Source organism: Tympanuchus pallidicinctus, unplaced genomic scaffold (assembly GCF_026119805.1).
Source record: "Tympanuchus pallidicinctus isolate F22 unplaced genomic scaffold, pur_lepc_1.0 scaffold2, whole genome shotgun sequence".
Taxonomy (NCBI): domain Eukaryota; kingdom Metazoa; phylum Chordata; class Aves; order Galliformes; family Phasianidae; genus Tympanuchus; species Tympanuchus pallidicinctus.
Genome location: NW_026294721.1, coordinates 5,361,059 through 5,382,817, shown reverse-complemented (window position 1 = coordinate 5,382,817; position 21,759 = coordinate 5,361,059). Strand labels below are relative to the sequence as shown.

Here is a 21,759-nt window from a genome sequence, read left to right as displayed (position 1 = left end):
ACACCAAGCAGTTCACACTGTCTGTGGACTTCCCTTGAAAAGCAACAGGACTCCTCCCAGCATACTGAACTTACAAGTCTTAAAAAAAACTGTACTGAACCAGCTTCCCAACTCCCATCGGGCAGGAAGGATGATGGCACTGAACAAGGTCAGAGATGCTTTGCATCAGGTCCTGACCCTTCCAGAGACTTCCTTGGCACCTGTCTCCACCAAATTTACCATTCTATTTTAATTCCTTAGATTTGGATTGAAATGAAAAAAAAATCTTGAATATGTTCTCTGTGAATTAACTCCATAACTCCGCCTTGGACGCCAAGTCAACACAGACATGAAAGAAAGCAACAATTTAGGCTCAATAACTTATGACCACAGGGACATCTCTTCTGCCATGTCTTTAACTCAGTGCTCTTTAGTTCCCTGATCCACACCAACAGAAGTCTACCAGAGGGTTAGGCTGTGTCTTCCCAACATCCCATTCCTGGCATAGTGCAAAGCCTTCAGTACTGAACACAGAGGCCTGACCCATCTATAGCCCACAAGCAGCCCTGGCTTGGTCCTTCTACCCTACATAGGCATGATCGCTTAAGATCTGCTTTGCTTGCCTGTCTTACAGATCACTCTCCTTCAAGCATGGGTATACGAATATACACATACATATCTATATGCAGGTACACCAGCCTACATATACAGGCTCTATCATTCTCTTCTAATTAAAGACCATAACAAATAACAGCAAAAAATAGGGAAGGAAGAGATGTCACGTTGTGAACTTATCAGGACCTTTATGACATCTACACGTAAGAAGGAACCATTTGCCACCATGAGCAACTACCCTTCATCTAGCCTTATTTTTCTTCCTCAGTTTAGCAACAAACAAGCCCATTCCAGAGGTTTTGCCTCATAAATACACTGAAAATCAAAACAGAATCATAAAGGTTGGAAAAGTCTACTAAGATCAACAAGTCCAACTGCCAACCCCTCCCCATCATGCCCACTATGTCCCTCAGTGCCGCATCTGCACATCTCTTGAACACCTCCAGGGATGATGACTCCAACACTTCTCTGAGCAGCCTGTTCCAATGCATTACCTTTCATTCTAAGTAATTTTTCTTAATATCCAACCTGATTCTGCCACGAGACAGATGTAAGACAGGCTTGAAAGAGATCTGGATGAAGATGGGAGATAAAAACCTCTCTTCAGTCATGCCCACTCTGTCTAGGCAACTGCTGGATCCCAATCTAACAATGTTTTTCCCCACTGAAGCCCGTGTCCAACTGGTGTGTGTTGGCCTAGCCCTGCCATCAAACCATCCATAAAGGGAAGGCACTAAATGAAGCAGAGCATCCACTGGGAAAGCCTCTTTCCCCATTTCTAACTTGTGGAGAGTCTCTCAACACTGTTCCAATCATATGACACACTTGGCAGCTATACAGCCTTGAATTGTTACTCTTCAGGGGTCTATCTGCCAAGAAAAGGCATGACTCAGTAACAGCATTCAGAGTCAGGAGAGGGCAGGTCCAGGAGGTGACTAACAATTAGAGAGCACAGCAGTTTGCTTCCAAGAGAGGACAGGCCAACCCTGTGCAAAGCGCAGAGAAGGGGCCTTTCTGTACACTGGGATGACAGAGAAAAGCAGCGGGTGCATGGACAGCAGAGAAATTGTCTATGTCCTAAGGGGGAGATGGCAGACTTGTCCTTTCTATGAATGATATATACCTGATCTGCTATGGGTTGGGCAACTCAGAAGATACAGATGATTCGAAGATGAACCATATCACTAGAAACTAAGTGAGGGATGTGTGGTGGCAACCTGAAACGCGGTTAGAGTTTCCTGCTGGATTTCTTCCTAAATAAGGAGAAAGGCTCAGTGAAAGACAGTAAAGAAATGGCCAAAGAAAGCCCTTCATGAACCAGAAGAGGGGAAGTTGTGTCCTAGTGGGGAGGCACTGTGGTCCATACAATATCTGTGTTTGAGAAACCCAGATCAGCCCCAGTGATTTTTCCGAGAGAGGCACCTAATGAAACACACGTGAAGAACATACAATGGGAGAATGCATCCCATTTGCTCCTCTAAAGACTTTTTGCTGCTTAATAAGTCATATGGAAAAAAACTGCACCCCTGTTCCTACACCCTGCCGGAAGGATAGTCAAGAAAAAATGGAAAACTTTTTTTAAAAATGGTGGCTCCCTGACACATTTTTTTCCTCTGTTTCATGCAAATCTTTGTCCACCATGGTCCTATCCTGCTGCATGTACTGATGTTCAGATTGGGTATCTCGTAGAGGTAATGGCACACCAGGGCCAGGAAGGTTTACTTAAGCTTCAGGGGAAAATGGGTGAGTGCTGGAGAAAGTGCCCAAAGAGACAGATTTGCCTTGAAACTAAAATCAGAAATACAACTCTGCTTATGAGGCTGCCAAAAAGGGCATGGAGAGGGAATACAAAACATCCCCCTGCCTGCTGCCATGCTAAGTGTGTCTAGTCTATAAACGGGACAGCTCACAAACCACAGGTTGAAGGGTCAGGCTGCAAGGGACAGATAGCCTGGCACAGTGACCCCGGATGCAAGTGTGGTGTCAAGGCAGCGTCCATCCCAGGGCAGCCTCATCTGGGTTCAGGATACACAGGGGCTAAGGCTGGCCTCTGACCAAACCACAGTGTGAGTGGGTTTGCATTTGGCAAGGGGAGATTTCTGCGCCATGGAGTCAGGAACAGCTGCTACAGTGACACCTGGACCCAGACACTGATTAGAAATTATCAGGCAGAGCAAGGTGAGGGCAAGGGTGGATAAGTGAGTGATGGATTAGCTTGTTTCAAGTCACACACTGCCTGTAAGAGCGGGTTACTTTCTGCTCTGACGCTGAGTTATGCCAACAGGCACTGCTGAGACAGGACCCAGGCGAGATTTATTTATCTTGAATCCCTTTAAATATTTCAACACCCTGTGGCTGTGCACCCAGTGAGCCTGTGAAACTACATGCCTTGCAGTTCCTATTCTCTCCCTGCTCTTCCCCCCTTTTCGTTTCACTCCCTCTGTGCTGCAAGCTGGATTGCTTATCAAAATTAAAAAATAAGGCCTGGGAGACAAGCACTCAGATTCCCCCTCAGCCCTGCTTCATACAGCACACTTGTTAACTTCTCTGTCCTACTGAGTAATGGAACATGCCAGGAGTGGCTTGTGGTCCAGCTCTGAATGACATAGCAGCTCCAACACCTTTGTTTCTATCCATCACCTTTCTTTGGAGGATGCACTGAGAGCATTGGGGATCTTTATAGGAACAAGGGGCTGTTGGTCACTCATAAGCAGCTCAACCAATTTCAAGAGAGCTGCAACACTGAAAAAGGGCTGTGCTTTATCACAAAGACCTCCTTGCAAAAGAAGCAGCCAAAGCACAAAAATTTGCTCTATTCTTGCAGTACAGTTTTCTTGGTTTTTTTTTTTTTTTTTTTTTTTTCTCCTGTGGATAGGACAAAAGGTAGTGACAACAATTTGCCCCAGGGAGTGTTCAGATTCAATATTAGGAAGAATTTCTTCTCAGAGAGAGTGCTGATGCATTGGAACAGGCTGCCCATGGTGGTGATGGAATCACTGGCCCTGGAGGTGTTTAAGGAAATGGTAGTACTTACAGACGTGGTTTAGCATGCAACACTGACAGTATGTGGGCAGTTGCACTAGATGATTTTAGATAGCTTTTTCAACCTTAATGATTCCATGACTCTATGAAACTGAAATGGAAGCCTTGCAGCACAGCTTAACACTTCCACGCTGCCTTGTAATCAAAGTGCATCTCCCCTCACCTTCAAAAATATGATGTTAATCACTCATTGAGGAAAGACATCCTCGGCAACACAGGTGGAGATTTTAGGTTCCTGTCTCCCAGGCATCCCCAAAAGCTTCACTACTTCTAATATTAAATATGAAGGTTGGCAGCCCTGCCTGTGGTGGCACGGTTGGAGCTTGATGATCCTTGAGGTCCCTCCCAACCCAAGCCATTCTGCAATTCTATCACATGATTCCATCTCTCCTTGCCATGCCACCTGGTGAATGCTGTGCTTCACTACTATGCTTTTTTTTCCACTACCACAATATTTAGCACCATTTAGAACAATTTCATCCAAAAATCTCAAAGTACTTTACAAGGTTTAGTTAATTAAGCCACTGAAGTATTATTACATCTCTCTTACAGAGCAGAAAGCCAAGCAAAGATATTAAATGATTTGCCAAACGTAACATGAGTCAGTAGCTAAGTTGGGAAAAGAACCCAGGAGCCCTGACTCTTAACTCATGGCTGTAAACCATTTTTCTCTATAAAAAAGAAATTAAGCAAGCAGAAAGGTGGGAGGATGGCTATTCCTTTTCCTTGAGCTGTTTTATAATTAGGAGAGCAAGGAATACACTGATTTCTGATCTTAGATCGTTTGCTTGAAGTTGGTTGTGTAGACATTTTGGGGGGCTCTGCGCTTTGAATCAGGGTGTATTTAAAGAAGGCATTGTGCCATCAAGAGTTATGGGCTTGTAGCAGAAATGAGCTCTGTGTTATCTAGGAAGTCAAAGCAGATGATTAAAACCCGGCTTTGAAACAATCTGACAAATATGTATCTTACTACAAAAACTTCCAAAAAAAAAAAAAAACAAACAAAAAAAACCCCAGAACGAGACACTGTTTGTTCTACTATCAAAAAAGCAAAAAATAAATAAAATAAAATAGAGACCATTAAAATGATTGCTCTTGCAGAAAAGCACACCTCTCCCTCCAGCCCAGCCCAGGATCTGCTCCAAGTCTGAAGATAAATAAAGCGATAGCAAGGGCATTTCCACAAGGAGACCAAGGAATTTGAAAGAGGAAGGAGTAACTGGGACCCCAATGAGCTATTTGCCTGTATCCTGCTGTCCATAAGTTTTATAAATTATAGGGGAAAAAAAGGTGTGTGTAACTGAAAGCTGCCCCTAGGCACCAATAATTTGTCTGACCTGCATTTAGACAACGAATCCGCTCAGCTCTAACCAGCCTTGGCAGCCTTGCACAGGTCATATTTTTACATGGATGAACTGTTCTTCAACAATTTCCCCTAGTGTGCTAGCAGCACAAACAGGCTTTTCTTTGCGAGCAGGTACGTGTGCCTTCTTTTTCCAGTTTTTTCTTTTCCGACGCACATGGCTCATGTGGCCATTTGCAAAGAAAACCTACCCAACTTCCTGGCTCCTTCCTCATCTCAGGGCTGCTGCAGTTTTGTAGGGCAGGGATAGACCACAGAATTTTTCTTTTTTTTTTTTTTTTTTTTCCCCCCATTTTAGAAGGTAAAAGCATCACCTTATTCCTCCATTTTTTTCTCCTGAGTCTTTTCCTATCATTTTCCTGTAGTATTTTCATAGAACTGTTGGAGTTGGAAAGGACCCTTAAAGACCATCTGGATCAACTCCACTGCAATAAGAAGGGACACCTACAGCATCATCAGGTGCTCCAAGCCCTGTCTAGCCTGACCATGGACATCTCCAAAGACATGGAATCCACCATCTCTTTGGCAGCCTGTACCAGTGCCTCACCATCCTTGGGTTGTTTTACTGCTCAAGAAACTTACTTTTGGTTATAGTGACAGCTGGATGTTACAGTTGCAAAATTTCCACTGTTTTTCAGAGTACTTCTGAGGCTGTTGGACATCCAGGAGAAAGCATGGCAAAGAAGGAGAGAAAGCTGGGAAAGCTATGCCATCACCTTCCTAAACCCATCGTTCTCATATAATGAAAGCTTGCATGCCATGGTCAAAGCCCCGTAATCCTTTGGTCTGTAAATCTCAAGATTTGGTAACAAAAGCATGACACAAGGGCACTGTCAGGGATATGTTGGTAGGTACATACACATACGTATATAAATACATTTGTTCTTTCTGGGAAAGGATTCACAGCATGCACAGAAGCAGCATGACCCCAGGGCATAGCCCAGGATTTAGGTCCTTGCTGGAATTTGCCCTCGCTCTTTATTTAACACCAAGTAGCACTGCTGAACACATATGAACTGAACACATCCACTGGTTTCCCTCAGACCATTTGATGATGGATTGCTGCCATCTCTTGTTTTCTTTTGAAGGCGATTCATTTATCAGAGACAATTACTCAGCTGATAAGCTCAGTGTGCTCAGCTGTTCACGGCTATATAGCAGCAACAGGCCAATAAACATCAGTTGAAATTAGCCTGATTAATGATTCCAGATCACTAAACCAAAACTTTGTCAAAGATAAGTCTCTAATAAGGTTTTCTAATGAATCTGGCAAGTTTGATGGCAATGGTCACACTGTTCCAAGCCCAGCCACTATCTCTATGATAAAGCCACTCTGAAAGCTCTGAAGAGCTCAGCAGGTGTTTGGTAGGTAGTATACAGCGCTGGGGAACCCACTTCCATCTGCCACACAGAAAAGCATGAAGGAAATCATTTCCAAATGCCCCTTTATTTAGAAGTTTGCTTCCCCTTTAGCCTCCTGTTGTGCTCTGTGGGGCTGCTGACCTCCACCTCTGCAGCCATCCTTCAGTAAGTCCTAGTAGTGACACAGTTGCAGGTGCCTCTTTGAGACAAGAGAGACAAGTCAAGAGAAGAGAAGAACCCAAATATTACGTGCAGACCATCAACAGTGTAAAGCTAGCATTGGAAAGACCTAATTTGACTTGGCTTGTTGGCAAGCACTAACATATTACTGCAATGAGACTTAGGGAGCACAAGCTGTGAGAATTGATAGCAATGGAACAGTTTTACATGTGTCTACGTGCACCTACATGCATTTTCTCAAGCTGTCCTCTGCTAAAGGAACCAACTTCACAGACTTCTGTACTGCAAGCCCAGACTGGTAAGGACTGTTCTCATAGAATTGCAGTTTCAGAATTACCAACCCTGCTAAACTCCAAGCATGGGCTTGAATTGGCTGGGGTTCACTGCACTACATCTATCTTGCTTTATGCAGTCTCAGTTCCACCTCCTCGTTCCTACTAACAAAGAAACTTCCAGGCAGGAGAAGAACTTCTGGATGTTTCAGACCTCTGGAGATTCGATTTCATGGTCTAGGAAATTATGCCCTTGGTATTTTGCTTGAGATGGAGAGGTTCAGACTGTGGACACAAAATATTCTTTTCCCAATTCTTAGCATGAGAATGGGATATCAGGGTATAGACTCATTAAGGTTAGAAAAGACCTCCAACATCACCTACGCCATCTGTCAACCCACCCCCACCATGCCCATGAATGATTTCGTCCCTCAGTGTCACATCTTCACAGTTCTTGAACTCCTTTAAGGACAGTGATTCCATCACCTCCCTGGGCAGCTCATTCTGGTACCTAACCACTCTTCAGAAGAATAATTGTTTCCTAATATCCATCCTGAACCTCCCCTGGAGCAACCTGAGGCTATTCCCTTTTATCCTTTCACTGCTACCTGAGAGAAAAGGCTGGCACTCAACTCACCACAACCTCCTTTCAGGAAGAGAATGATTAGGTCTCCCTTGAGCCTCCTCTTCTCCAGACTGAACAATCCCAGCTCCCTCAGCTGCTCTCCATTAGATTTCTGCTCCAGACCCTTCACAGCTCTCTTACCCTTTTCTGGAGACACTCCAGGACCTCAGCATATTACCTGTAGAGAGGGACCGAAAACCCAGATACCAGCATGAACACAAGAAGAAACGTTCTTATGGCAATCTGGAAAATTTTGAACTCAACAGATATGCAGGAACAGAGAAGCACAGACCATCACTATCCTGCACTACAGCTATTTGACCTTTCACCATAGCTGAGGGAGGAAAACTGTCTGTTTACAGCTACATGGAACCTGTTGGATCTGGGCACAAGGTAATACTAAGCACAGGGACACAGCTGCATTCCAAGCCCTTTTTCATGTTTAATTGCTAAATTAGCACCTCAGCTATTTCATTTCAAGGTGAGAGTCTCAGATCTCCCTCCAAGGAAGAAGTGATGGGAGAAAGCATCCACCTCTTAAATAACATTGCAGCGTTCACATGTGCAGTGCGAGATATTGGGTTCAGTTTCAGCATCTACACAGGAGAACCCAGGCAGGACAGAGCCATCAGAGCTGCATTTCACCCTTAAGTGGAGGAGGAGAAAATCTCCTGCTTGCTTTCCCCATTCATGCAGCATTTCAAGCATTTAACATTGTACTTCAGAGGAAAACACATTGCAGTTACTGACCTTATGTCTCTTTCCTTGCTGAGACTGTCCCTGAAAATCTACTGAAAACATGTTGCAAAGATTTGGAAATCAACACATTTCCCTGGGAGGTTTCCTCACAATTGACAGCTATATTTTATTGGCTTAATTGTAATTGCTCTCCCTCATACCAGCATCCCAGTAATTATTTATCAGCCACAGCCAAACACTGAACAGTTTACCTAGATATCCCCAGAGAATTAATAAAATAAAACAAAACAAAGTTGTAGGCAAGAAGTGCTGCATACCCAAGGATCCAAATAGTAAGCCTTGAACCAGAACAAACACTTTCAGAGGAGTGAGAACCCTTGACTATATTACAGGTTGAATAAAAATCTCTCATTAGGGGTATTAAAGAAGACAAGGATGGATACAGCTGAGTAATTTCCAGCTGATCAGCTTTGTTCTCCCAGAGCTACATTGGCTTCGTGTTCACAGAGCTAAAGGTGGACTTTTATCTGCACAACAAAAAGATCCAAGCTGGACTAAGGGGGAGGATGAGGTGAAAAAAGGAGGAAGGCTTTGCTGATATGAAAGACAGGAGCTTTGGCAGTCTGAAGATGACAGTTTCTGGACCAGTTTCCACAGCTTGTTTTCTGTAAACCATGGTCTTGGCACATGTTTTTTGGTGCTCCTACTCTTTCCAGTCCAACTGGGTTTTTAGCAGGCACAATGACAGCACTCTGCTGTGAGAATAGGGTTATGTCAGCATCATATCTGTCCATATGCAGTGTGGCTGGGGACCAGGGGAAACAGCAAAGTGACACAATAAGGAGGTCCATTAAGAGGTCTCAGCCTACCGTGGAGATCATCATCCCTGTTCAAGAGAACGATCTTTCACCTTTTTCAATCACTTCACTAGCACTGATTTACAATAAAGACTGTAGACCAGTGATTACTCCAGCAATACCCCCTGAATGCAGGAGGCTGTTAGAATCACGCCAAATGCTTCTGAGTGTAAATGTCAAGATCCAGAAAACTGCAAGAGGGAGCTGGAAAGTGAAGAGGATAAAGAGGCAAAAATCGACCGCGTGGATAAGCAAATCTTGGCTGTGTCATCAGCAGCAGCTGGAGCATACATCCCATTGAGCAATGCCTTTGGTGAAGGAATCTGGAACCATAGTCCCAATTGCACAGACCGACAGGCAAACGCGCAACAGGGGATGACAAATGGCCACAGCTATTTTTTTTACTGAGCAATGAGGAGGAGGTGGGAGCCCCCAGGCTGGGCAGGGGAGGTTGGTTTCATCTACCCAGCCCCCTGTGCCGACCCCAGAATTATTTTCTTCTCCAACAGCTGCAGCTGTGGGGGACGGAAGAGCACAGAGACATCCAGCTGTCCTTCACCAACACCACACAACCTGCTGAGCCTTGCTGCATCCAACCCCACGGGTCCAACACAACTCCCAGAACTGCTTGGACAATTTTCAACTTTTCTAAGCCTTACCAGTTTGAAGAAGGAAAACTGTAGCTTTTTCTTGTAAACTGCTGGCTTAGAGCCTTCCACTTGCAGAGCTACAGTGTAGCATCAGAAACATGCATTACTTGAAAAGACACTGTGGCCATGCACGAGGACCTTTAATTCAATTTTAAGTATTGCACATCAGTACATTCCTCACTGACCAGCACATGCTCCTCTTGACCTGTATACCTCCACTGTGAGCAGCAGTGGTACTTGATTTTCACAAAACTCAGCTGCTGAGAAGCTTTCAGAGCAGCTTGCTAAATCCCCTCTCTGAGGATTACAGTGCTGCTTGGGGTCCATTTGTAATGTTCTGAAATTTTGTATTTTTATTTTTGTAATCAGCTGAAGGGGATTTCTGAGCAGCATTGAACATCACTGCTCACAGGGAAGTCTTTATCCATGGCTTTGCACAGCTGGAGCCCGGACAGAACAAACCTACTGACTGACCAAATACAAATGAGCCTTTAGAAAGATCTACATCACATTTGTTAACATTGAGGCCACGAAGACCTGGGTGCACAAGGACAGAGGCTTTAGAAGTAGACTCATCCTCAAGCTGGGCTGGTCCAGCACAAAGGGGACCAGAACAAGGGAACAGACTGCGTTTCTCCTTCTCCTCTCTTTTACCCATTTAGTTTGACTCTACACATAGTATAATTTCCTGGCCTGATTCTATATAAGTGATAACTTCATAAAGTCACTCTTTCTCTAACCTGGATTTTTTTTTTTTTTTTCTCACACAAAAAGTTCAGTATTTGACATAATCACTTTTTGGCATGCTATATAAATATGTATTTTATTATACTGACTGACTCTGCATAAAGACTGAGTAGGAATAAAGTGCTACTATTCACTATTGTCAAAGTAATACCCCAGACTCCTAATCAAATCTGCTCCTGCAAGGGTAGAAAAAACAATAACTCTGAAAAGTAACTTGGCTGGAGATACCATTTTGACACCACAAAACCAAGGTTTTCTGTACAGCATAGAAAAGAGGTATCAGTCAAGTCTCTAAGCTGCAGATAACTATTCTGCAAGTTATTTGTTGCCATTCTCTCAGGGGCAAAGCATCACAACACGCACAGGCTACAGAGGGTTCAATCTTAGTGTTGTTAGGGAAGTAGCACCTTCAGTTTACATTGAACTTGTGTACAAAGGTTGAAGGTGCAGGAGCCCAGAATTGAAGAGCCACAAACTGCCTTAAGTTGCACCCTTGTCATAACCACACAAGTCAGCATGGAGGATCATCATACCAAATATAAACAAATCAATTTAATTCAGGAAAATTTCAGAACACCACTGTTCAGAGACCTTGCATTTGATGGCAGTTTGATGCTGACTAATTTGATGTTGATATTTTGAGGTTTGGACAGAATGATCTCCAGTGATGCCCATCCAGTTTCTTGGTAGTTGTGCGCAGTTCTTTCCTTCACCACAAGTAGGACCTCAGCTTTTCATTAACAAATGAGAAAATCTGCCAGGAAGTTTATGGTCAAAGGAATTGGATTCACATGTAAGAAGACGTTCTCAGAATACTGTTTACATACTTTGAAGAACAAAGAATAAATTACTACTATTCATTAGCATTACTGCAGAGATTTTCAATGCACATTTTTGTGTAAGGTATAGCTATTTCTAAAAATTGATGCAGACAATGTTCTATCAGTTCCAACAGCCCAGTGCATTTCAACAATTGGCCTCTTCTCCCAGGTAACTAGCAATACAATAAGAGGTAGTGGCCTTAAGTCATGCAAAGACGAGTTTTCTTCTCAGAAAGAGCGGTAATGCATTGGCACAGGCTGCTCAGGTAACTGGTGGAGTCACCATCCCTAGAGGTATTCAAGAAACAGAGATGTGGCACTGAGGAACACAGAGGTCATGGTGGGGATGGGTTGACAGTTGGACTACACAATTTCAGTGGTGCTTTCCAACCTTAATGATTCTGTGAATGCAAATATTTCTCTATTTGAAGACTATGGCAATAAACAGATGCCCAAACTGACACACCGCTCCACTCTCTCAATTCTCCTAGTGACATACAATGTTTTAAAGTTAGACTGTTAATTATCAAACCATGAGATCAGCCTGGAGATAGCAGCTGCATACAACCAGCTTTACCACTTATATCAATAAGAACACAGAAAAACAGATCTTGCACGTGAATATTCTGCTGAATAACAAGTCTATTGCTTTCATGTCATGTCTCAAAATTACATGAGCTGGAGACACAGTGCCTGGAGACACTCAAGATCAGGCTGGATGGAGCTCTGAGCACCTGATGAAACTATAGATGTATCTGATCCTTGCAAGGGAGCTGATTCAGATGGCCTCTAAAGGTCCCTTCTATCTCAAATGATTCTATGAAAAAGCTCCCTTTTTCTAAAGCCACTCTTTGTCCAGAGGAAACAGGGGCAGCACAGGTCATGCAAGCAGGCATTAGTGCTACTGGACATCTTTCCAAAACTGTTCTGCATGTAGCTGTCAATACAGGATATGCTTTCAAAAGCACCACTTACCCAAACCATATCTTCCTCCCCAGGATCTCCAAAATCTGCCTGGAGTCCTGCTCTGGATGAAGCAAGTGCAGGCCAGAAGGTCCCTCCCAGCCTCAGCCAGTATAGCTTTCCACAAGGGCTATGGGGTAAGGACAGCTCTAATTTGTAACTCAACATTACTTTAGCTTTTCCATCAGGAAAAAAATATGTCACTTTCACTAATGTCATCTCTTATCTGCACCGTCCACATTAGGTAAGAAGATGGGGGAGAAAATACAGCCCTCATTTCTTTGGCTCACACCTTATGCTGCTACCCTGAGTATTTGCAGCGAGTCTGTAAACGTTCTTACCAGCCCTGGGACTCCTCTGCAGCTCAGCTATTTGGACCAGCAGTATAAGAAGAGTTTGAGTGAATGACCCTGAAAGCTTATCATGCAGGCAGAACTCTGTGTTCCTGCCTATTTGCACGATGGGAACAAGTTAGCGAACAGATCAAGACCTAAAAAAAAAATTTGATTAACTAAAGAGAGGTGGAGGATCAACAAGTTAGTTTCACTTGGAGGGTTTTATACCATTGCACAAAAAAACATCTCTAATTTCATCATCAACTCTAAAGTAGTTGTGGGAATGAGGAGGGGAACTCTTATAATTTCACCAGATCAGGTTGCCCAGGGCCCCATATCCAACCTGGGCTCAAATATCTCCAGGGATGGGAACTGTTTTCACTTCTGTTTCTGATGCACCTTTGCTGCTGCAGCTTAAACTGAGCTAAATGAAACACTTTCACCCAAAGGGTCTATACTTGGTCTTTTGAATGTCAAGGGGAGAGGAGGTAGATGGACATCCCAGAAGTACCAACAAAACATTTTTTAAAGTCATCTTCGCACAACAACATTCTCCCTGCTCTGATACCCCCACAGGACCACAAACAGCCTTTGTTCAGCCATGAAGAAGCACATGTTCCCCCTCTGAACAACATGCAGACAACATGAAAAGTTGCACAACAATTCCCATAGTTGTTGCACATGGAATATGGTCTTCCAAATCCCATTCTGGGCAAATAGCAGCCCCATGACCCAACCCTGCCATACCAAAACCACTGTTCCAGCATCTGAACTGACCTTTGAATGGGAAAGAGAGGGTCCTGCTTGCACCACACTTCTTAAAGAGCACATTAACCCTGATTGTCTTGGCTAACTCTCTGGAATTTCCTTCCTTGCCCTGGAGACAGAGCATTCTGTGGAAATGAAAATTAATACTTACAGGCAGCTTGAGTTGGGGTATGTTTTCAATTATTTTTTTTTTAAATAATAAAAGAGGGGGAGGGGTAAAATTCAGTGGCTGCTACAAATAAGCCCATTTTAATTGTAAATCCATTTAGCAGGAGGTGGAATTAATCACCTAAAAGAGAGCAGGGGGAGAGCCCTGATGTTGCACACAAAGCAGGGAGAGCGCGAATCACACAGTTGGCATGAGATCCCCTTTCATTTTTGTTAAGCACAGGCATTTTAACCCCCTCAATATCTCACTGTTCTCTCCCTCCTGTTCTCCAGAGGGAGAACAAATGCAAACAGTGTCGTGTGAGAAGGGGCTAAAAGGGCACCCTGTAATAATCCCGTGTGTGAAACCCCACGGGCTCATCAATGAGGGAAGGTGTAGCAGCCTTCAGGAAGCCTGCAATAGCCTCTGTGTACACATAACACCTCTGAAGGAATTTTCCGCAGTCATTCAGGAACAGAGCTGGGTCTATTCACCCCGGCTTCACCCCATAGCTCATTCACACATTTGGGCAGCACGATGGAACACACCAAAATAACCCTGGCCAGATGAAAAATGGACTCTGTTATTTCTCTCAAGGACAGTGGTGTTACAAAGGGTGATGTGCAAATGGAAAGATTGTCTTCCTGCACTGTGCACACATCAGCAAGAGCAAAGTCCAGCAGCAGCCAGCTGCATGATACCACTTCCTCATCATGCCCTACAAATCCCTTGTTCCAACCCATCCTCAAGCAGGGGCAGTCCATCATCTATGATACCTCATCACAGCTACACAAGAGGCTGCCTCTGATGGTGCCATGCCTAAGAGAATGAGGCCACGGGACAGCAGGAGGCTGGGGCTGCCAAGCACAAAGAAGATGCTGGAGGTGGATCAGCTCCAGCAGGTTTTCCATACACATTTTCCTTGAAGGCTGCAAATGAATTCAGCTTGGGCAAACTTGCCTTGGTTTAATATTCCTGCTCCACAAACAGCCAAGCTCTGGCTGTACAAATACTTAGAGAAAATGTTCCATGTTTCCAGCCAGCACTTGTCACTTGTCACATCAGTATGGCCTGAATCTGTTCACTGTCAATGAGTTTGTCCACCTCCTCCTTGGAGCTGACAGTCTCCACAACATCCTGTGGCAGCACGATCCCACTGCTTGCTGCCTCCCTGCACAAAGAAGCTCTTTAATTCCTAATTTAAACCAGCCCATTCATTTTGCTCCTCCCCCCCACATTTAATATTATGGGTACTGGGGAGAGATCAGCCACAATGCTTTCGAAAATCTGAATCATACTCCCCATCACTGCTCTTCAAATATTGCTTAAGACATTGCCATATTCTGAACTTATTCCACTCAGAAAGTCAAGGGTCCAGCCTAAAGGAAAGCACTCAATAGGCCAGTTTATCCCCTCCACTGAGTGATCTGCAAGCAATACCCAATTACCCAGCTGAATTCTACGCTCACACCTTAGGTAGAGAAGCAATGGCCACATAACTTTTAAAAAAAAAAAAAGTAGGTAGTTTTTTTCTTGAAAAACCTCTCCTTGATTTTTCTTTCTATTTTGCATACTGGCCCTGTATAACAAGCAGAAAACAATAGACTACACAAGTTCTCATAGGAATCAAGTTGTGCGCTCTTGCATGTAGCAATTTCAACACCAGCTGTGATGACAAGAAACACCACAGGTCTCATCCAACCAACCATGCCTCCCTTGAACTCCTGGAAAAAGTAATCCATTTGCAGTGCACAAGACTGTGAATAATTAATCTGTCAGTTTAGCCATCCAACTGAGAAGCCAAAACGTTTTTGGTTTGCTCTGGGTTGAAGCTACAATTTTCTCCAGCTTTCCTTAGACATGAGGATAGATATCAATTCCCAAAATGAGGCACAGAAAACCTCACTCAAAAGCACTCATTTAGTGTTTGAAAGTGGAAAATGGCCCTTCAAAGCCACTTTCCAGGAAGCACTCTATGAACTCCGAAGCATTTCTCAAAACTAATGAGCTGTGGGGTGGATTTGCTGCCTCCTCCCTCAAGACCTGGGCACCACTGCATGGGCCGTTGCCTCACAGCCTTTTGACAAACAATTCTGAAAGCAGGGAAACAGTATTTTCCCCACTCCACAGGGGACAGTCCTCCATCTCAGGGGACACCCAAGCAAAACACGGTCACCAGCATGCCACGTGTTTACCCTTAGTAGAGCTTTCACCTCTGAGTATATGCCCTCCAGCAAGAGTGAGCAGACAGGAGCCTAGACAAACTAAAAAATATATAATAAGGACAATAATGAGTTAAATTGTGCAGCTACAAAGAAGGCTGGGGAACAGAAAGTAATGTATATAGACATAGCATGGCAGAAGGGTGGCAGGTCTCTACTCCGTGAGGGCATAAGGCTGCTTTCACAGACCAAGATTACTGCTCTCTCCAGGGCTCTGGCAGTTGGATGCTTCCACTGCAAGGTCCCTTGAAATAACAAGAGCTTTCAAGCCTACAGCTGCAAGAAGCAGTCTTGAGCTACAGTATGTATATGACTTCATAGAAACATACTATAGAATAATGTTGCAGATGGACAGTTCATACAAAAACAGCTTTGCAAGCGTGCTCCACAGCACTGTTAGCATCCTTGATTCCGCATATTTACAGTAAGTATCCTGGGCTTTGATCATTAATTCTCGAGTACTACCATTCAAAGTCAGGTTCACAAAAGCAGAGAGAAGTATTTCAGGGCAAATCTGATTCCCACATAGCTTGGTTTCTTTAGAGCAGCAGGCTGAAATACTAAACTCCATTTCCCCCACTGCTGGGTATCTTTGTTAAGCACAAAACAGGCAGGAAAAGCCTTTAAATGAAGTATTAATTTAGAGAACATCAGTGATTCTAATTCAGGTGCCATTTAATGGGAACATGTGGGTGTATTGTGTTACCCAGCCCCAGCAGTCAGATGTTAAAGCAAAGATGTGCATCATGCAGAGCCCACTAGGGCTTTGCACAATGTTCTGAGCACTGAAAGCCAAAGGACATGCTGAAGCAGAGAGGATAAAAGGGATGATATGAATCATCTGTCACATAGAGGGGAAATGCACAATAAAAGGGAGGCAGATAAATCTGTTTTCAAACCAGAAAGTGTTTCAACTGTGAGGGATTTTAGGTGTTGCTTCTGCAGCCCTAAAAAGGACTTGGACAAAAGATAGATGAATGTTACCATTATGAGAAGTGATGCGGGTATGCCTCGCCAAAAGAAGATTCACAATAGACAGAAATTTAAGAGAAGAGCAAAACAACTGGTACAAAGGAGCCCTGAATTGGAAAAAAAAAAAAAAAAATCCCACGATCCCGATGTTTGCAACACTGATATTGATACTCGGGAACCAAATCCCTTCAGCAAGACATAATGCAGCCGGAAACTTGTGAAACTTGTTCCCCAGGTCCACAAACACAGCAAGATGCAGCCAGGGAGCTGAGCATAGAGAGGCAGCTCTGGAGAACAGTGGGTGAGGTTATGGATGGGGCACTGGCAAATTAAGCCTGGGAGAAATTAAATTGAAGGGAAGCAGGAATTAGCATTTACAAATGACATCAGGCTGGCTCCCATTGCAAGCTGCCTGCCATGCAGCCTTTCTGTGGGTAACTCTGCTCTGGCTTGAGAGGCACCACCCCATGCAGAACCATGGGAGGGGCTCAAGGGCCTCAACATGATGCTGCATTAAAAAAAACAATAAAATAAATCAAGATCTGCCTAACAGAGCCAATCTCTAAAGGAGGAAATGATTTCTCCATTTACACATTGGCACAAGGAATTTCCTCCGCTCCTTCCCACCTGGCCCCTTTCTGTTCAATATCCCCTCCTCCCCTCCCCACGCATCCTAACATCATGCAGCCACAAACAGTGAGAGCCAAGACAAGAATTCAGCATACCAACCCAATGAGTTAAAGATGTCCTGTTCATATTAGAGTTTCCAAGACCTCAATGACTGCACTGATCCCAGAAGCCCTAACATGGCCTTGGATTGTCCCCTCCTGTTACTGCAGGAGGAAAGGTGCACACCAGGCTAGAGGTATAAGCTCTTAGTAAAACCCTGCTGCATCCTTGAACACTTTAAAACCAATGCACTTTTCCACATCCATCATGGAGTTAAACTGCTGTTCTAGAAAACATCTGAATAAAAGTGCTGATCCCAATGGCACACAGTTATTCTGGTCTCCCAGAACTCAGCCCAGCCCTTTTATTAGGGGTGGAAAAACCAAGATCATTTGGTCTTCAGTGTGAAGGGAAGTCCAGTGTGAATGCTGGACTCATTCAGACACAGCCCTAATAATTAGCAGGGCTCTGGCTTCAGCTTGGTACATGAAGGTGCAAAGCTTTTAAAAGCTTGAGCCAAAGGGGAGAACTGGATGGGATAGAACGATCAAATCTTTACAGCAGCTTAACAGTACCACCTGGTGGACAAATCCAAATTTCCTCTGGCTGCTTCAGAGGGGTTTTGCAGAGGGTTGCAAGAAATACAGCCACCGAAGATGAAGATGCAGCAAGCCTATTCTGACTCATAATCCCTTTCCAGTAGGCAGTGAGCAAGGATGAAAGTCACCCTGAGCCGTTTAGTTCAGGCCTCCTACTACAGATGTGACCACAAGGCCAGTAAAGATGCTGCTAGCATGCAGCACACAGCAGTCTCCTGAGCTCTGCTTGCAAAATAAACCAGCAACAGCCTTCACACACAGCAAAAGAAGTGGTCAGGAGGCACCCAGGTGGCTAACATCGACCTACACACTGAAATAACACCCAGGAAGGGAAGAGCTAAACCAAAAACCAAAGGCACACAAGGACTGTGCTTCATGTGAAAGTGAGGACAGACAGAAGTACACCTAAGTAATAACCATCCCCAATTGCAGCTACTTCAGAGCTGCATGTTTTAAAAACCTCAAGCTCCCTGAAGTTCATTTTGGGAGAGGAATTTCTTGGAGAATCCCTGGATGAACACAAAAGGAAATATATAGTCCACCACTTGTGCAGCTCTCCAAATTCCTAAGTTGCACACAACCTTATATCTAACAGTTTTGAAGTGTTTAATTAGCAGTTTTTCCAGTGTCTGCAGACAAAACATTGGTTTTCAACAAAGCATGGGTTTCATTACACTTAAGCAGCCTCATTACACAGCGCCATCCTGGTGTTTAATCAATTAAACACAGCTGCAATAAAGCAAAGTGGAACTAAAACCAATGCCCTAGTGGGAGCTAAATCACTGGGATAATTCAGAGTGAGATACTGCTTAAGGAGAAGTAGGCAACTTTTCTCTGTGCTTACAAACATCACTGTGGTGCAGCATGGACCTACCCAAGGAGATCCCAACCTCTTGCTGCACACCTGAGAAGCAGCAAATTAAATCCCTAAATCACTGGATGTGTTTGTACACTCATACCTAACTCCAGGCTCTGAGTAATTTTATTTTTATATATGTATGAAAGAAAATTCAATCAAAATCAGGGCTCTAAAGCAGGGTCTCACTCACAATCAGCAATACCTCAATAGAGACAAGGTAAGGAAAACTCAGCATTGTCTGATGGAAAAACTACAAAGTCCCAGCTACCAAAAACCAGACACTGTTGAATTCTACTCAACTACGACAATAAAAACACCTCCACAATTTGCCATGGCCACTAAATAGTTTATTAAAATCTCCCTGCCAGTTGTGAAATCCTGAGATATGGAAGATGGAATATTTTGGGCTTTATTGCATTTTTTTTTTTAAACATGCAATTAATTTTTCCATTTCTGATTTTTTTTTTTTTTCCTCCCACTACATTTGGCTCAGCCCAGACTGCTCTGTCCTTGGTTCAGCTCTCACTGCTGCAGATAGGTTGTTCTCAGCCTGGGGACTTCACACCACATGCTAACAGTGCTCGTTTATTAAGAGAAGTGATCATGGACAGGACTGCTCTGAATTTGAGCTGAAAACAGATGCAATTGTGGGTTGTTTTATGGTTGTTTTTTGTTTGTTTTGTGTTTTTTTTTTAATTTTATTTTATATGTCTTAGGTTGGTCAGCTCCATAAGAAAGCCAGGGTTATGATATTTAAAGCAGAAAACTGCTTCTGTTTGGAAGCACTGTTCAGGTATATCTCAGGCACAAGTCATTTGCTTCCTGTCTTTGCAAAGGGCAAATAAGATTTTAGCTGCAGGCCCTCATCCCAGGATTCCCTTCCCTTACAGAGGGAAAAAAAAGATATGAAGAAACCAGACTACATCCTCATGCCATTGCTAGGATGACTTGCAGAAGTGAAAACACTCAGGTTTTCCACCACTTTAGGATCAAGACAGAAGCTTATCACAGAGCTACATATTTACTGACAGCTTGAAGTCAAAAGCACTGAGCTCCTTCTAAAAGAGGATTCCAAAGTATTTCCCTATAGTAAGTTACTTTAATAGCATCCTTCCAGGCACCATTTAAATACCATTTGCCTGGAAACAAACCAGCTTCCAAGTAGGAAACCAGGAAGCACTGATCCAACATCTCCCCCAACCAGCGCAGACAGGAAGGAATTTAATCAGTGGTAGATTTTCTTCCAGAAATTTCACAATTAGGAAGAAAAGCTGTTCCGATGCCTGGGCCAATAATCTAATTGGGGAGTAAAAAACTACATGGGTGTGTTGCCTTCACAGGTCAGCAGGAGCTTGGCTGTGGAGAAGGATGGGATGGAGGGTTAAAGCATCATGCCAGGATGGGCTGTGAGGAGCCAAGAAGTTGGGTAAGAAAGCAGCCTGGCTTCTCTCACAGAATCACAGAGGCAATACAGCCCTGCAGAGCATTTCCATTGTAAGGAATTGGCATTTTCCAATGGAAAATAACAAGAACTCTCTGCCTGGAAGCAGTTTATGAACAACACTGCCAGCACCCACTGGAATCAGTGGCGTTTTTGACCACTCACATTCTCAGGTATACAAAACAAACTTTCAGAGCCCAGTCTCATGCTCTCTCTTTCTCACTCAACTTGGCTGCTCTTCAGTTTTCCATCAGATTGGTTGGTGGCAAATATCATGTCCCCTACCCTCTGCCAAGGTGGGTTGATGCTCCACATTGGGCATCCTCCAAATGCCTCTTCCCCAGTTTTGGCAGACACAAGGCCTGGAGTGCCTTCTCCATGAGATTCTGTCTCCAGAAGGCTCTGTGCTTTTTGTTGTTCACAACATAAGAAAATAAATCTTTTCACAGAGGCAAGAACTGCCTACAGCATCTGAAAAGACACTGAAAAGGCAGAGATCCACCACTCTTACCCACACAAGGAGAACTAGGGAAGGGAAAAAAAACAAACAAAAAAATCCTTTCCAGTTATTGCTTCTGGACTTTCAGGAATCCTGGCAAGGCCTTCTCTTAGAGGGTACATTGCAAAGGAAGGTGATTACAGTGCCTTCTAACAGGATACAAACCCAAGAGAGCAACAGCAGGCAAGAAAGAAGGAAAATTGACTTACCCCTTCTGATTACCAGCAACAGCTTTGAAAAAAGTACAGCTTCTATCCAGAGAGATGCTGCTCTCTTGGCTGCTAACACTTAAATGAGGGTGAGGAGGGATGGATCCAGGCTCCACCCCTTCTGGTCACTCAGGTGCATTGATTGCACCTGAGCTCCCTGTGTTAGTTATGCCTTCTCACCTGGTGCTCAACCAATGGTTCAGGTTGTGACCTGGCAATTCCAATGCAGAGGGCAACCTAGGTGGAGCAGTGGAGACTGCCAGCAAGGAGCCAGGGCACAGGAGCCAGCATAGGCTGCACGTGATGGAACTGATCCAGCTGGCAGCCCTTCCCTGGTGCTTCTTCCATTCAGCTCCACAGGCCTCCAAAAGCCTTTGAGAAAGTGCAGGCCTGTCTCCAAACCTCCCTTAGCTCCAGCAATAAGCTGCATGGCTCCTGTTTGACAGCTTGAGTCACAAGTTCATGGGCCTCCCCAGACAATTCTCTTCTAGGGAAGATTGTGAAGAAAACAATCACTCTCCAGATGTGGCATGCCATGCCCTTCTCAAAGAAACCAGAGCTCCTTTGCTGCTTTCTCTTTGTTACAGAGATATTCTTCCTCCACTGCTTCCCAGTCCCATCCCTTTCCTCATTGTGACAAGAAAGATTTTGCTACCCATCAAACCCTCACCCTACTGCCACAGGATCAGGAGGACAAGGGACACTGGCATGAATGGTAGGAGAGGTCAACAGGCATGTACCTGACCCAAATCTTGTATGGTTATGCCATAACCTCCTGTGAGCACCTAGGGCTCACATTAGCAGCTCACACATATGGCCTCTCCCTCCTGGCTTGTCTGGTCTCTGCTTGGAAGAGCACTCCT

General features: G+C 44.1%; 1 long non-coding RNA gene across 1 annotated transcript; it reads right to left on the bottom strand.

Annotated features, from left to right (window-relative positions):
• Positions 1-10,497: 10,497 nt before the first annotated feature.
• LOC128079854 (uncharacterized) lies at positions 10,498-20,941 on the bottom strand. The gene is made up of 4 exons (XR_008206339.1): positions 20,897-20,941; positions 13,288-13,403; positions 12,517-12,665; positions 10,498-11,145 (listed from the first exon to the last, which is right to left on the bottom strand). It is a non-coding gene; the product is annotated as an uncharacterized LOC128079854 (long non-coding RNA).
• Positions 20,942-21,759: the final 818 nt, after the last annotated feature.